At 47.1% G+C, this 16288-nt stretch overlaps 1 long non-coding RNA gene across 1 annotated transcript; it reads right to left on the reverse strand.

Moving 5' to 3' along the window:
- Window positions 1-1737: 1737 nt before the first annotated feature.
- On the reverse strand, window positions 1738-12600 carry LOC135374694 (uncharacterized). The gene is made up of 5 exons (XR_010417077.1): window positions 12541-12600; window positions 12131-12164; window positions 5257-5295; window positions 3462-3503; window positions 1738-1791 (listed from the first exon to the last, which is right to left on the reverse strand). It is a non-coding gene; the product is annotated as an uncharacterized LOC135374694 (long non-coding RNA).
- Window positions 12601-16288: the final 3688 nt, after the last annotated feature.

A 16288-nucleotide genomic window follows, 5' to 3' on the forward strand; every position in this document is an offset into this window, starting at 1 on the left:
TGCGAAGATTCCCAGCACCTTTGTAGCCGAAACGCATACGTTTGTTGTCAATGCTGCTCTTCATGAATCGTACTTCGACAAGTTCTGCATGAGAAAAAAAGAGAACAATCAGAAAGAGAGATCCAGCGTCATTGCTCAATACATTCGCGAGAAAGAAGATAGCTATAGCAATAGAAACTTCCGTTTCAACACGTTCTAGCTGTAAACAGGCTGTTGAACAACATGAAGCTGCGACGGATCAGTTGCACAGGGAGAAGCAGCTTCTCAGAAACAAAAGATAAAATTCTACAAGGTGAATAATAATGGTGCCATTTAATAATAGTAATAATAATCGGGGGTTACGTCGCGAGACAACTCAGATCATGAGCGACGCCACAGCTGTCGGTCTGTGGATTGAGTTTGCCCACCTGAGGGTCCTTTAACGTGCGATGAAAGCTCATCACACGGCGCCCCTTATTTAACGTCCCTCGCGGAAGACTGCGTGTCTAAGCAACTTGTACCCTGCCACCGAGTTGCTGACGTCCTCGGCCGGGTTCGAACCCGCGATCTCGGGATCAGAAGGCGAACACGCTACCGACTTAGCCACCGAGGCCAGTAATGGTGCCATTTGATCACAGCGTTCTATGGGTGCCCTTCATAACGTAGTCAATGTTGCATTCAAAAACTGTAATTGTACGCCTCAAAGTACAACTTTTGCACGTATTTTGAAGTATGCTGTTGCAAACCGTTCTAGAACTGTTCCTGAGAAAGTATTAAAAGCTACACCAGTCCAAACGAGTAGTAAAGCTGTTCAACTCACCTTTATTCGTGCTTTGGTGTACTCTTAGCAGCAGAAGTTGTAAGTCGCTGGGCTTGCCGCTGTGTACGCAATTATTCCGTAAGTTATGGGCACAGACACTGCAGTAGGATCCTATTCTTCGGAAGTACACGCTCGTTCGCTGTTTCACATCGAGAAAACGGGTGAATTCGTCTTCGAAATAGCATCTCTGCCGAACGCAACCGCAGCAAGCGGACGCCATTGTTGGCTTGCCGGCGGACGGCATAGGGTGACGTCACGGAGCTGCGGAGGGGCCTTGTGTATGTAGGTGGTGTTGACACAGCCCGCTCAGAGGAGCCTAGATGATGCCGGAACAGAACGCTCCTGACGTCACTACCGTTCCAAGTGCGGCTTTCAGTCGAGGGCAAGAGATGCAAGTTCGGAATTGCATTACAAATTCTTGGAGTCGAATACAAAGGAAACATTTTGCATGGTACATCGGAACGATATAAGGAATCATCTGACAAGGCCTGTTTTACTTCACATTTCGTGTCCAGATTGGACCTTTATTATGTCAGAACAATGGTGGTGAAATACCATTTCGTCCTCACCTACCTCACTACCTTCTCAATAGATACTAACAGAGATTTGGCGCTTGTAGACCTATTTTAAACATATCATTTATCTGCTAACATTTCCGTTCGCTCTTGATTTCCACTCCGCCTATGCGGGCAAACCGGTCCATTTTGCAGCTATTCACTTCCTATTCGCTACGGTTCTAGACTTATTCGCTTCGTATTCGATTATCCAAATCAGTTGTTCGCTTCATATTCGCTTCGGTTTTCAAACCACTCTTTACACGGGATAGTTAACATGCAGGTGGCGAAGATGTTACACTGTATGTCGTGATGTAGTAGGGCGATAAGATATCTAAGGGAGTTGCTCAGTGAAGAACTAGCGATAACCACATTCGCACTCACGTTCATCGACGAGGTTTACTTCATCGGGACGTTCAGCAGGAGCGGGAGCAACTTCTGCGGTACCAAATGCAATGCATTAAGCAACACAGGCAAATGAGTGAGTAAATCAGAACTTGTGGACTGCGCACAATCTGCAACTCTTCTAACGTTTCCATCAGCGTCATATTCTGATGGGACCATTCAGCCGGCTGTGGGATATGAGCCATAAAACGGCCATAATGGCAGTTATCAATTGTTTTTGCGAGTATATATTTCCCGCTCAACATATGCTGCTTGCGCAGAAATGCTACACTTGTAGAAGCCGTATGTTATTTGACAAACACTGCATGGACCGCTGATCTGTGCCGCAATCGGTAGATGGTTTCATGGTCAACATGTCAGTAGATAATGTCGTTAAGTTAATATATTGTTTCATAAAGTGTATTGAAATGCAAGAGGCAAACACGTACAAGGACAGCACAACACACTCCGAAAACACTGATAAAGCACTCCCTCAATCCCTTTCTTATTTACATCCTCGACTCGTGTAATACTGTGTCCGTCCATGGGACGTTTGCTGTGCGGGAGGCGATGCCTGGTGGCATTCTTACTCTCTTCTCAACTGTGCACATCATGACAGTGCACATGTCATCAGACACTATTGCTACACTATGGACCTTCACGATGGGATGGAATGAAATGGTCGCTCAATCGGTGCAATGCGTCTGTCACCATTCTGACGTAGTCAGATAATGTGCATCCTGGCGCGGCTACTAAGGGAAATGCACCGACATATGTATCAAAAGCGCCCGAGGAACACCCAGGAAAAACGAAATGCCATTAATTACTAATGTTCTGCCATTGTCACGCAGACCAGTCATTTCGCTCCACGAGCTTACATAGCTCGAATTTTGAGTTCACAATGACATTCAATAAACATACAGCACTTGATGCATATTTCCATTTCGACGCCACGTATTGCCTTTTTTTTAATTCACCGGAGCACCAAACCTCATGCCCGGCGTACCCCCAGTGTATTTGCTGTTGCATGTTATCTATGTGTCTCCTCCCTGTCCTTCCCAGAGTTTTTTTTCCTCCTCCTTACATATCCTCATGGTCTGTCAAGTCAATATGTACCGTAGCTTGGAGTTGATAAAATTCCTACTCAGTTAGAACCTATGTTGACACAGGTTTCCTAAAGTGTAATGTAATGAGAGGAAAATACAAGAAGAGCGCAACACCCGAATCAAGCACTCCCTCAATAGCCGCAATCCCCCCTTATTTACTCTCTCGACTCACGAAAGTCCCAGTTACCCCTTAGTACCCTGAAGATGGGATGCCATGCTTGTTCATGGGACGTTCGCTGTGCCGCAATGCATCTCGTTTTCTTTTGCAGCATGAAATGAACTGACAAATTTACGAGTGTGAGGTCTTTCGTAGTTTTCTCAAATGTAAATTTCACTTCTTTAGATGGTACATAGTCGACACTGCCGATGTCAGTACACGCTGTCGCTACACTTGGGACGTTGACGGTGCAATTGAATGCAATGGCAGCTCAATTGGTGCAATGAATCTGTTACTGCTGGCAGAGCCAGTGAGAATGTTTGGGGATTCAACCCCCATCGACAACCGTGCCTTTGGTAGTGCGCTTTTCAGAAAACGAAATGAGGGTGACATCCTCATTTCATGTGCACCATTCCCATAGAACCCCTCCCGAAATATATTTGCTGCTGTCCATCACGTACCCGGGCCTATAACTGCCTCCGACGCCTGAGCACTTGCCGTTCCTGAAATATGAATTAAAAAGACAGAGTCAGCATCTCCCTGAACGCGATGTCCATAAAAAGACGCAACTGCTATGCCGCCAAGTTGCAGCGTTCAAAACTCAGGGTCTCAATCCTAGAAAGATAATGGGTCTGAAAATGACCATGTTTCAAAACACGATATTACTGAGCAACGTGCCTATTTCCTGTTGTTGGTTATTATGTCCGTTCAAGTCGCTTTACCAAATGAAATATAACTTATGTAATGAATGAGCTGTTATCTTATTTATGCAAATGTAATTAATGTGACTGGCGGAGCGGTCGCGCTACAGCACTGCAGTGACAGCATTGGGGAGAGTCAACTTGTCTCAAGCGGTAACGCCACTGCGCTGTAGAAAACCACACCAAGGCTTATTCGATTAACTAATGCAGTAGCTTGGAGAGAGGTATGTCCCGCAGAGCGAACGCTGCATTAGCTCTGCTTAGCGTAGCTGGGGGAGAATGTCAATGGTCTATTGCGGGGAGTCACAAGGCGTAAAAGTACGGAATGACGATCTCCTCTCAGCAGCGCGATACGCGTCCGCCTCCTAGACGAGACAGCTGCTTCTGCTGTGCTGTCGGCCTGCTCATTCCCTTCGACACCGCAGTAGGCTGGAACCCACTAGCCAGCCTGTGCCCTGCTTCGTAGACGAGCTCGTAAGACATTAGCATATCTATCACCAACAGTGCGGGTGAGTTTTTGACGCCAGATTTTGAATGGCTTGCAGCAGATTTAGAGCGTGCCAACATATGCCTGAAATGGTCTGAAGGAAACCCATAAAAAACGTAAGCCAATTACTAATATTAAGCTCCTGCCTGTGTTACGCAGACCAATCATTTCGCTTCATGAGCTCATGTAGCGAGAATATTGATTTTGCAACGACATTCAACAAAGTCAAAGCGCTTTATGCGTGTTTCTATTCCAGAGCCACAGACTGTTCGTGTTTTTTTTTATTGGGTGGTTGTGCGTGGTGTTGTAACTGTTGTTATAGGCTGCTCACAAAAGCGCAACACCACAAAGCACTTCCTCAATAGCTCAAATCCCCTCTGTACTCTCGACCCATGAAAGTCCCAGTTACCCGTTGAGACAGTCAATATGCGATGTCATGTCTGTTAATTGTGCGTTTGCTGCGCGTCCATACATTTCGTTTGGTTTTGCAGGTTGCAATTAAATGCCAAATTTGATAGCCTTGTCTGTTTTTTCTTCATTTCCCCAACTGTGAATTTCAACTCCTTACATGTGAAATAACCTGCAGTTTCTCGTGTCAGTAGAACTGTCGCTACAGATTGGACGATCACGACGTAATCGAATGGAATAGCCGCTGATTCTGTGCAAAGCATGTGTCAACGCTGACGTAGCCAGATGGGAAGTTTGGAGGACTTAACCCCTGATCCGAAAACGTTCCTTTGGGAGTGCTATTGGGCAAGGGAGATGAGGGTGACATCCCCCTGTCCCCATGTAGAATTATCATCAGGTGTATAATCAGAATTAGCATGATGTCTACAAGCTAGCGATAATACCACAGCATCACTCCTTTCGTTGAAATATCAGACACGACTGCACTCGATCACGTGATAACCAAGAAGTGAACGAAGAGCGAGCTTCTCGCGCCTCCTTGTCCTAACTTTATTTTTCTCGTATAAATATTGTACCGAAGACCCATGGGAAACATGCCCCATAGACCCCCCCTCCCCCCCCCAAAAAAAAATCATCGCTACGTCGCTGTTTTTCACATACCCAAGTCGGAAGCTGCCGACACCTGAGCGCTTTGCGTTTCTGAAATAAAAATTAAAATGAAAGCGTCAGCATCCACCAGAAGTGATGTCCACAGGAAGAAGTCACTGGTGTGCCACGATGTTTCAGCTTTAAAAATCCAGGGTTTATATCTAAAAATGTCTATGTATCTGCAGGGTCCGAAAATGACCGTGTTTCAAAATAGGACATCACTGAGCAACGTGTCTGTTTCGCGTTTGTCGACGTCCGTCCAAGTGGCTTGAATCCACTTCCAAGAATGATCCAAGAAGCAATGGTTGATGTACGACGAAATAAACTAAAACTCAGATCTGAACAGCAGTGGTCCAGAGGATAATTTTCGTCTCATTATGCAATCTCTTCCATTTCTAATGCGAACGAAACGAGGAAACATTAATATCCAACATTTCGTTGCAGTCAAACGTGATACTTGTTGTGTCACTATCGCCAAGCACAACACATCTCACCCATCATGTTTGATGCCGAGCTCAAACGACCGCCCGTTCAGAACTTTTACCTTCCAACACTCTGCAAACATCGTGCATCGGAAGCGAGACGGCTGTCGCAAGGTGTCCAGTCGGGAGGGCTCTCTTGAAGAGGTGCGTATTTTGAAGAAATAAAATGAGAACGATTCTTGCCGAACACGCATTAATTTACAAATAGAAGGTCGTTTTCATCACGGTAAGTCATAATATGGGAAGTGAGGTTCAGCAAACTTACTCAATGATATTTGGCGATACTTTTCTACGTTTATCGTGTCAGTTGTTTTTGGAAAAAGTATCACGTTTGCATGAAGCCAGTCGAGTACAGCGTTTTCTAGCGATCCCTGACACAAGTGTTGTGTAATATTTATGCGTAATAGTCCGCAGCACGGCAAATAATTTACTATATATATAATACTGTAGCGGCCGTCTGGTTGCGAAATGGGCGTGATGAACATCGCGAGTACGGTGCGACGTATGTTTCGTGACTCAGCGCTCGTGCTAGATTCAAAAAAGGGCTTGGACATCCCAGTCGGACGAAGAATAAACCCACAAGTTTTTCGGCTTGCTACATTTTGGTGGCAGCGGTAGGATTCGTCTTAGTGACATGGCAGCTGAAAACATGTCAGTATTTCAGCAATTTCTTCTGCCCGACACATATTCTTGAGATGGGGACTTTCTGACTTGAGATGGGGACTTCTAGGAGAAGCACCTTCTCGCCTGAGCTCCAGGTAGTTCTTGGACCGACGAGCGGAAGTTATTGCTCTTCCCGTTGTTCGCCGCAAATGAGAGATAACATGGTACGAGATGCGTTTATTCTTGGCTTCGACTCTGCAACCAGAGACAAGGTCACCTCTGCTATCCCTGCAACGCTTGGTGATGCTTTTTAAATAGCCGATGCTTTTCTAGTACTCTTGCAGTTATTCGCCAATTTCCGCTATCTTCTTCCGCTGCATCGCGCACAGTGGCGTACGTGTCACAAGCCACACCCACGACAGATCCACTGGCGGGACTTGCATCAGCGATAGCTGGATTGGACGGGAACGTTGATGCCCTTGCCACCTCTGCAAAGTGCACACCCTGCAAACGTCCTAGTGTGCTGCCGCTAGGCAATCTGAGTCACCTCGCATGCTGTTGTACACGGCGTCCACGAGGATAAACCCAGTCCCGGTTTCCCAGATAACCGGCAACAGGAAACTAATCGACATTCCTGGTTCGGCCTCGCTGGGAACGCCTATACAGTGGTCCACCGGCACCCTGGGAGGTACCTCAATCATGATTACAGGCGCCGTTGAAGGGTCGCCAGCTAGGATGCTGCTTGACTCAGGATCCAGTGTGACTATCCTCAACTACGATATCTGGCAGTCACTACGGAGGTGTTCCCCGACCCAAGCCACTGTACCCCAGCCTGTTTACGACCTCAATGGTAACCCATTGGATGTCGCAAGAGTTTATGACCTGATTATATCTGTCCCGGGAACCACCAGTACCGTTCTACCTGGTTTCGTTGTCCGTGATATACCGCGTGACTGCATTCTCATCGTAGACTTCCTCGTCAGACATCATTGCATCATCGACTTCGACGCTCGCACCCTCAAGCTCGTTCGAACACAAATAGGACCGAAGCACACGCAGGGAATCGTACGTCAGCCACTGGACCTCTGCTCAGCGGTCACTACTATACTGCAGCCACATACTCGTGACTCAGAGGAGCATGAGGTGTTACGTGTGGGGGTTGCCGTGAGCAATATTTCAGACACGATCTACACCAGTCGGAGACGCTGGGGTTCATGGCGATCCAAAAGATTCTGTGTTTGAGCTTCTCCAAAGCTTTTTCCTCTACCGAGGTGGCCTCTGAGGGGGATGTCATGTGCAGATTTGAGGATTTCGGCAACCAACGTTTTTGACTCTACAGGGACTGGTGGGACACTTTCTTCCACACTAAACAGCTGTCGAGCATTTCCAAACAACGTTTCTGGCGCAGGTAGTTCTTAGATTAGGCCTGAAGAGACGAGGCCGTGACGCCGTCCGACTGGGTACGAATGATCTCAGACAGAACTGGATCACGCATCTGGTGCGCACATAAATCGGCATGGGACAGTGCTGTGGGCGGCGAGTTTGCAGACGAGCCAGGCATGCGCGACAGGGCGTCTGCATTACGGTGCTGTATTCCCCGTGGGTAAATCACACGAACATTAAACTCATTGAGTTGTTCGAGCCAGCGTGCAACCTGCCCATCTGGTTCCTTGAAGAACCGGAGTCGTTGTAGTGCACTGTGGTTGGTCCTGTAGACGTACTCCTTGCCGTGAACATAATGACGGAATACGCGAATGAAATAGACAAGTGAGAGCAGCTCTTTGCGTGTGGGTCTGCACTTCCTCTCGGGCTTGGTTAGGGCTAGACTTCCGTAAGCTATGCCTCGCTCGGTCGCGTTTCGCTCATGATAGAACAGCGTCTAAACCGCTGTCGCTTGCATCCGTGTCCAAAATGATGGGCGAGGCTGAAGTCTCGATAGCGAGGACTGGCGCGCTTGTGAGTAGGCGTTTAAGGTGGGCAAAAACAGCCTCACAGTCCTCGGTCCACGCGAAGGCGGTGCCATTTTCGAGCTGACGATGCAGTGGAGAGGCGATAGTGGCGAAATCTCTGGTGAACCGGCGTTAACACGACGCTAAACCCAACAACGACTGGAGCTTCTTCGCGCTAGACGGTGAGGGCAAGTTCACTACCTTCTCATTCTTGTCCGGGGCGGGGTAATGTGTCGTGATGCTTCATCCAGCTTCTCTTGGCCATAGCCAGAAACGAGATCCAACGAACTGAATTGCCTCGCACCCTTCAAAAGTTCGACTGTAACGTCGATACGTGGAAGGGGGAAGGCGTCTGTACAAGTAAAGTGGATTCCTCCAGCAGTGCGTCCCCCCCCCCTTATTCAATATATGTTTCCCTAGATCGCATCGGCAAAGTACCCAATTCTCCTTCTGACCGTCAATCTGGTACGTATGGTACCGGATTACTACCGCCTCGATGATACGCGGCAAATTCCTCTTTGATACCCTTCGCGGGACATGAACATCTTTCTGCAAGGGGGATAGTGTAGCGGCCCATAGTTGCGGAATGGACGTGATGAACATGGCGAGGATGGTGGGACATGAGTTTCGTGACTCAGCGCTAGCTTCGAAAACTTGTTGGACATCATCTTACGAAGAATAATCGAAGAATAATAATCGAAGAATAATGTTTTTCGGCTTGCTCCAGCACAAAACGTATATATGTTCCTTCCGCGAGATGCTCGTTTCGACCATTTACACACCGACCTAGTCGGCCCTCCGGCGAAGGTCTACCGCTACCCCCTCTCTTGCATCGACCGGTTTACGCGCTGGCCGCAGGCTAACGCAGATTCCTGACATCACGGCAGAAAGAGTGGCCCACGCATTGATCTTCTCCTGGGTTTCCCGATTCGGCGTTTCGTCCACTGTCACCACGGACAGAGGACGCTAGTTAGACTCGGCCCTCTGCTGTCACGTGTGCAGCGCCCTCGTAACCCATCACATTCGAACCACAGCCTCCCATCCTGCTGCCAACGCCCTGGTCGAGCGCATCCATCGGCAGCTCAAGGCTTCCCTCCGCGCCACTGACCACGGCGACACAACATAGTCCTTGGGCAAAAGCAATCCACAGACCGACCGCTGTGGCGTCGCTCATGATCTCAGTTGTCTCGCGACGTAAACACCCAATTATTATTATTATTACAACATGGTCCGTACGTCTTCCCTTCCTCCTGCTTGACCTTCGCGCGGCGATCCGCCAGGACGGCTGCAGCGCGGCCCACATGGTCTACGACCGCTCCGCCTTCCCGGATTCACCGTTCCGTTATTCACCCCCTCGGCTCCGCTCTTGCCCGACCCCTCCTCGTACATGGACCGTTTCCGCCCGCTCGGGCACCGCATCAGGTATATTCGTGTGTCCCGCCCTTCCTCAATGTACCCACGTATTGTTCCGTCGGGACTCGATGCGCACCAACCTGCAGCCACCTTACGACATCCCCTACAGGGTCATCTCACGAGCCGGCTAGTTGTTTCAGCCTGGACGTCCAGCTCGGACCCGACACTATGGCCATCGACAGGCTCGAGCCCGCATTTCTGGAGTCGGCACCGCCTGTGTCGAACGCTTCGCCCTCTCTCCCTATGCGCTCAACTTGTGTCTCCTGCCTTTCACCCCTTCACGTCGAGTACACTGGGCCCAGCGGCTCGAGCAGTGCGGGCCGCCCGCCGCCTCGGGTCCGCCTGCTGCCTTCCTTGAGTCCGGCACCCGACTTTCCCACTGCCCTCAGCCCTCGTCGCCGGCTTTGTCATCCGCCACGGGGATTGCGCTGTAGCAGCAGCGTAATCTTCTTCACCAGCGCCGCCATCCGTTGTGCGCGCCCTGAGCTTTCGTTTTCAGTTCATCGCCATTAACCGTCACTAAACCTATCACCCGCAGTCCAGCCTGGTCGCCCCTGGTCACCACTGTTTTACGCCGACTAAGTGCGCCAATTTTCGAGCGAATTTTCTGGACATATCCGCCGTACTACATAACATATTTTGCAGTGGGTTTGGCTGATTCAACCATTGTCTATCTGATTTAGCAACAAAAACGTTGTTTACTAGGCAAGTTTTCGAGTTCAATTCTAAAAATTTAATTCATTTCAATTAAAAGTCGTCTAAAGTAATTTTAGTAGGTGGCAGATGGCATGCCCGGAAGGTAGCCGCTTACCGAACTATTTTTCTGTTGAGCCGTTTTGTTTTCTACTTTACAAGGTTGAAATAACACGACAAGTGACACACCCTGTATAATGTATGTTTCAACTGTCGGGAGTGCTTTGCGGAGTGTTTTAGAAGTGTCGGTTCTGCGGCTGGTAAGGCGGTTGTTCATTGATTAGCCGGTTTCACCAATGTATTGCATATAGCAGTCGACTCATTCAATGCGGTATATGACATTGGTGATTCTGTACATCAATGCGTGGCTAACCGAGTGAGTGTAATTGCTCGCAGTGCTTTTGTTGGGGCTACCGTGTTGAATGTGCTTGCATGTTTTGCAGCGTGGGAGGTTGGAGGGGCGTGTTTTGTTATACAGGGTGTCCGTTTTACTGATTTTGGCGTTGACCCAGGAGTCTGCTAGGATTTTTTGTGCGTCTGTATTGCATACTCCTAGGTGAGTCACCGCACTGGAGGAGCCGCCCGTGCTTCCGTATAATGCCGTTGATGTTTGGATGTGCTTATAAATATCTAGTGATTAAGCTTACTTGGCTCGTGTTAGGATCTTTTCGGTGTTCCAGAACCTCGTTTCAGTCCAGTGTGAGTGCCTTACGACGGAGTTCGGATTGAACGAAGTCTGGGTAGTCTCTTTAAGCAAGTGAGCTTCTCAGCATAGTCTGAGTCATTAGAAATTAATTCAGCGCAGTTTTACACTCTGTCCAATACGAGTCCCAACCTTACAGTGGCGCGGGTCGTGACTGTTAATGTGAAAGTGTTATTTGTTAGTTTCCTTTTCGTGCACGCTTGTGATGAGGTTGTCGTTCTCTAGCGATATTGTGTTGTCGTGAAAGTCGACTGAGTGAGTTGAGTATTGTGATGTGGTTATTATACTGTTGTGCGCAATAGCAGATCTACGAACTTTTGAAATTTGAAATAACATATATACAAACGCAGGGGTATCATCCCCTGCGTTTGTATTTATGTTCTTTTCATTTTTACCTGTATTTGCATCCGTTCCATGAACCTGTTAACCTCTTATGCTAAAACTCCGCCGTCAGCTTTATATATGTTCCTGTACCATGCTCGTATTTTTGTAACCTGAAGTGCAGTCTCGTGCACGAAAGTCTTGTTACCATGTGTAAATAAATAAGTCTGTCCTACCGTTTAACATCACACTTTTTTTCAAGGTTAGCTCAATGATAAGCTGGTCCGCGTAACCCTTTGATTTTATGGCAAACCTCCTAAGCGATGCTACTTGCTTACACGTCGCACCGAACATGACGTGCAGGCTTATAAATATGTTGAAGGGAATTTTCAGTGGTACAGAGCTCACCACCCATGCTGCAATGTGGTACTTTTTTGAAGTGGGGAGGGGTTGGACAGCCCTGTATGAGGATGTAGATGGCCATGCTCCTAAGTAAATCATATTTGGCACAGCCAAGCAGATTTATCCGCACCTACAACACTTCCAACAACCACAAATGTTTTGCAACACCACTAAATTTTTTTCCTGTGTACCACTCTTATAATGTACCTGCACCCCTATCTTCGTGCAACTCTCCTCCACCCCCAAGAGCTTTCGGTTCGGAATAAAACCCTCGAGCGCAGGCAGGAGCCATTATACTGTCGATATGAAGGGGTACTTACCCAGTGCCGCGGTAGAACCGGACATGGCTGTCATCTGGTTTGCAAAAAAGAAGAAGAAAGAAAACAGTTTAGGGAATTGGTTCTTGCAAGGCAAACATTTAGTGTCTGAAGGCTACGGGTTAACACACAGTAATGGATAAGCAAGACCGAAACGGAAGAACTATAGTGGTTTAATAAATAAGTCGAGATAATGATTAGTGCTTCGAATAAAAGGTTTCTTGTAAGTGTTTCTGGGACGAGGTCATAACTTGCTAACAATCAGGTATTGAGGGTCATGTAATTTCAATTAACATGGACATGGTCGGAGTATTCTATTGCCCCAATATGTTTTTAGTCGAAACATTTCAACTGCATTCCACTGAAAACTACGCCCATGAAGTGTCGAAGTGTGACAAGTGAACATTTCTTACCTGATGACACAGTTCAAGTAAAATTTCAAAATAAATGTTCGAGGCTCAAACTCAGTGTTGAAGAAACCCAAGGACCAGCACTGTTTGACAAAGAATTGATTAATTAATTCAGATTGCTTGAACAAACAAATGAATCACAAAGACAGCGACTGAAGCGAAAGCTTCTCAAGACAAAAACAAGATGAAGAAGATTCTAGAAACTCCATGGTCGTACTTCGCGACACCAAAGGGAAGTAGAAAGACACCAAAATAATTTTAAGCGTGAAAGGCGACGAAGGAAGGATGAAGATTTGAGTGTCACGAATGGCTGGGACAATTCTAACTCGGACCAAGATGTTGTGCTTTACAGCCAGTTCCAACATCTCGTCGTCATATATGTCGTCTCTATCAAGCTCGCTCATAATCTCAGTTGTCTCGCGACGTAGACCCCGAATTATTATTATCTATCAAGCGTCGACGAAGGAGAAAGCCCTTCCTTTTCGTGTTTAGAGATAACCGCTATAAATTCGACTGGATAACTTTCCACGACCGCGTTCCCTTAATAAATTAACCAATGACTTCGATTGAACTTACCTTTATGTTGAGGCGGATATTTCTGCAAAACGAGGTCGCACAATGAATCGTACTACATCCACAGAATGAAAGATCATGAACGCGTGACGTACTTCTTCTGCTTCATCCCATGCACGCAATGTATGAGCGCTGTGGAGAAATTCAATCTTCCAGATAACTTTACTGAAGAAGCGGGAGATATTTACGCATCAGACACGACTGCTGCATCTAGAAAATTCACGGGCAACGCAATATGCTATATATATAACTAGGATTCCTCCTTTCCCGGTTTATCCTGAATAATCGGTAAAATATACCGCAGTATAGTTAAAGCCATTTGAATCTGTTGAAACAACGCCGTTTTTTGGGGCTTCCACAAAACTGCTGAGTAAGAAGACCAACGCTCTCATGACTGGATGACAAGGTCGGTATTCTTTTGTGCCGAGAGGGCCTCTTATCGCCGATGTATTGTCCGAAATCCACTTTGCAGCTGTGTAAGTCTTTGGCTTAACTATGCGCCAAGCACCCGTGTAATGTTGGTGAAATCCATTGTTACCTACAGAGGAGCCTTGACAAGTTGACAATGAAGTTAGTACCACACTACTCTGTGACTCTATTCGATATAAGGACATTCTGTACACTTCGCACGTGCACTACAGAGACGTAAGCAACGGGTGTTATACGAGATACGCTCCATTTATAGACGAACATGGTATATTATATACATACGATTCCATCATAATATTCCACACTATTGGATTCGAGGAAAACGTCCCGTCCAGCAGCACGTCCACCGACTAGGACTTTAATTTCTCTTCTTTTTTGTGTGAATTATGCTTCCTTTTTTGTTCTGAGTTGAGAGCAGGACACAACACACATAGACCTTGTTTTCTTGAAAGGACAGCTCCTTGTCACGCGGTCTGCAATGGCTTTGCCAATAACTGGGACGAACACAGCGCTAAAAGCGACAGTCTGGAGCTCCGGAGGGTGTTGGGATTGCTGCTGCATTCGATTGTGCTCACACGTATGCCATCCACATATACTACGAAGGGCGAAAGCTTTGCCGTTTTGGGGGAGAAAAGAAAAATATTCAAACCCTAAGGTTTACCCATAGCCGATTTCGATTTCTCCGTGTCGTCACCGTTGTTCCTAACGTTACAATTGTGCAAGACAACACAAAAACAGTCTGCGATTGGTTGAAGCACGAAGTGAGATCTTCACGTGGGACTTGACCCAGTTGGGATTGGTGATTTGGTTTAATAAATTATGTTATTTCAAACTATGTAGCGTGTGACATTTGCTATGCAGGTGTTCCACTTGAACTCAGAGAAACGCGCCTGAAAAATGTTTATTTTCAGTTGACCAAATCTATTTAATTTAACACATTTAGTTGTCACTTCAAACGGCACTGGCCTCCTGAAAAACGACACGCACGTTGTGTTTTCCTCCTTGATCCCACTATGCACGAATCAACACGTATGCCCGATCCCTCAACAAAACCGTCACATATGCAGTAACCAGTCATTGCTAATAAAAAGCAGGAATGTCATGTGTATTGAAAGTACGGGGACCAGGTACGGCGACGCACAAAGCACAACACACCACCCGCCGAGAGGAGCCGAGCAGACGCCGCAAGGGCAGGAAGAGGACGCACCAGTCGTCACGACTGTTCGCAATGCGGCTTTTACCCGGGGGCAAAAGACGCAAGTTAAAAAATACATTCAACACAATTACATTACAACTCATTACACAAATACATTCAATACATTTGAGTCACATATAAACGGAATATTTTGCATGGTGCATTGGAAAGATATATGTAATTACCTGATGAGCCCTATTTACCTAACATCAAGGGGTCGAGAGTGTCCCTTTAACACTTAGGTCCCACTATCGTCCTTCTCCTCCTAATCTCCAATGACTTCGCTAAGGGCGGCACCGCCCGGTGTTTAGAGGAGTCGTATATTAAAAGGGAGTATGGCGATTGGGAAGAGTCACAAAAAGACGCTTGGCCTGTCAATCACAGTTTCGCGCCTCTGATTAGTTTGCTTTTTACCAAGTGGGCCGCCATGACACCTTAATGCCACCTAAAATGACGACGAAAAAAACGCAGTGAAGCGGGGATCTCGTTGCAAAAACGCACGTTGCAATTACTCCGCACGAAACCCTGGCCAATCGCCCTGTGTGGCTGGTGGCCACTGTTCTTAGTGGTGGAAGAAGAAGAAGAAAAATGTTCAAGGACTACTCTTACATTACGCTATGTACATCGTCATATACATTTCTCGGAATTGGGCTTCAACTGATGATCCTGTATCGATATCTAACCGTCTAATCTGTCGCCGGTGTTAGGCCTAGCGAACACGGCGATCCGATCGCTGCGATCACAGCGAAATCAGAACAAAAAGAGCACTTTCCTGTTCAATCTCACTGTAAAAGAAGTTAAGGGTTCTGGCACGCATCTCATGGGCTCGCGGTGTTGGCATTCTGCCGCCATTGTCTTTTCCTTGCCATTAAAGGGACTCTGACCAGAAACTGTGGGAGCTCTTTCGTACCTGTAGTCGATAAAGCACCCAACAAGGACTCTCCATGCGAAAATTCACGCATTAAAACCCCACGGTTTCTCTAAACTCGAATTTTAAACATTCGACTTAATCCGAGTGCAGCACGCCTAGCGTCAAACCGAGAAAACATACGTTTATATAGAATATCCACCCCGGTCCACCATCAAGATGACGTCAACACGGGGGCCACTCGCAACACCCACAATTGGCTCAAACGCGTCACGTGGTCACGCAATATCTGTCAATTTCCTTCATGAAATGGCATTTCTACGTTAATATGTTTTTGTTACGGAGCCTCAAAAAGAAAAATATACCCTGCATTTATCACCTGCAACAGTTTCTACGATTTTCTTTTCAATCTGTACACGGCGTTCGATATATGCTTCCGTATCCGGTCAGCTGTAATGGATGCCGTATGCCGAGCTTGCGAACTGCGAACTTGTGTGACTCCCGGTTCATCCTCTTTGTTCGGGTCATTGGGTTGGTGTTAGAGTTGGTCACCATATTCTGAACGTTTCACCTATCGTTGCGGTGTACTGTTCTTGATCTGCTGCGAAGCGACGAACCGCAACGGCAGTCACTCGCCTCAGCGAACTTCTGTCTGCTGCATCTCAAAGGAGCATGGGGACCTGATG

This window comes from Ornithodoros turicata, unplaced genomic scaffold (assembly GCF_037126465.1).
Source record: "Ornithodoros turicata isolate Travis unplaced genomic scaffold, ASM3712646v1 Chromosome99, whole genome shotgun sequence".
In the NCBI taxonomy this organism is placed as follows: domain Eukaryota; kingdom Metazoa; phylum Arthropoda; class Arachnida; order Ixodida; family Argasidae; genus Ornithodoros; species Ornithodoros turicata.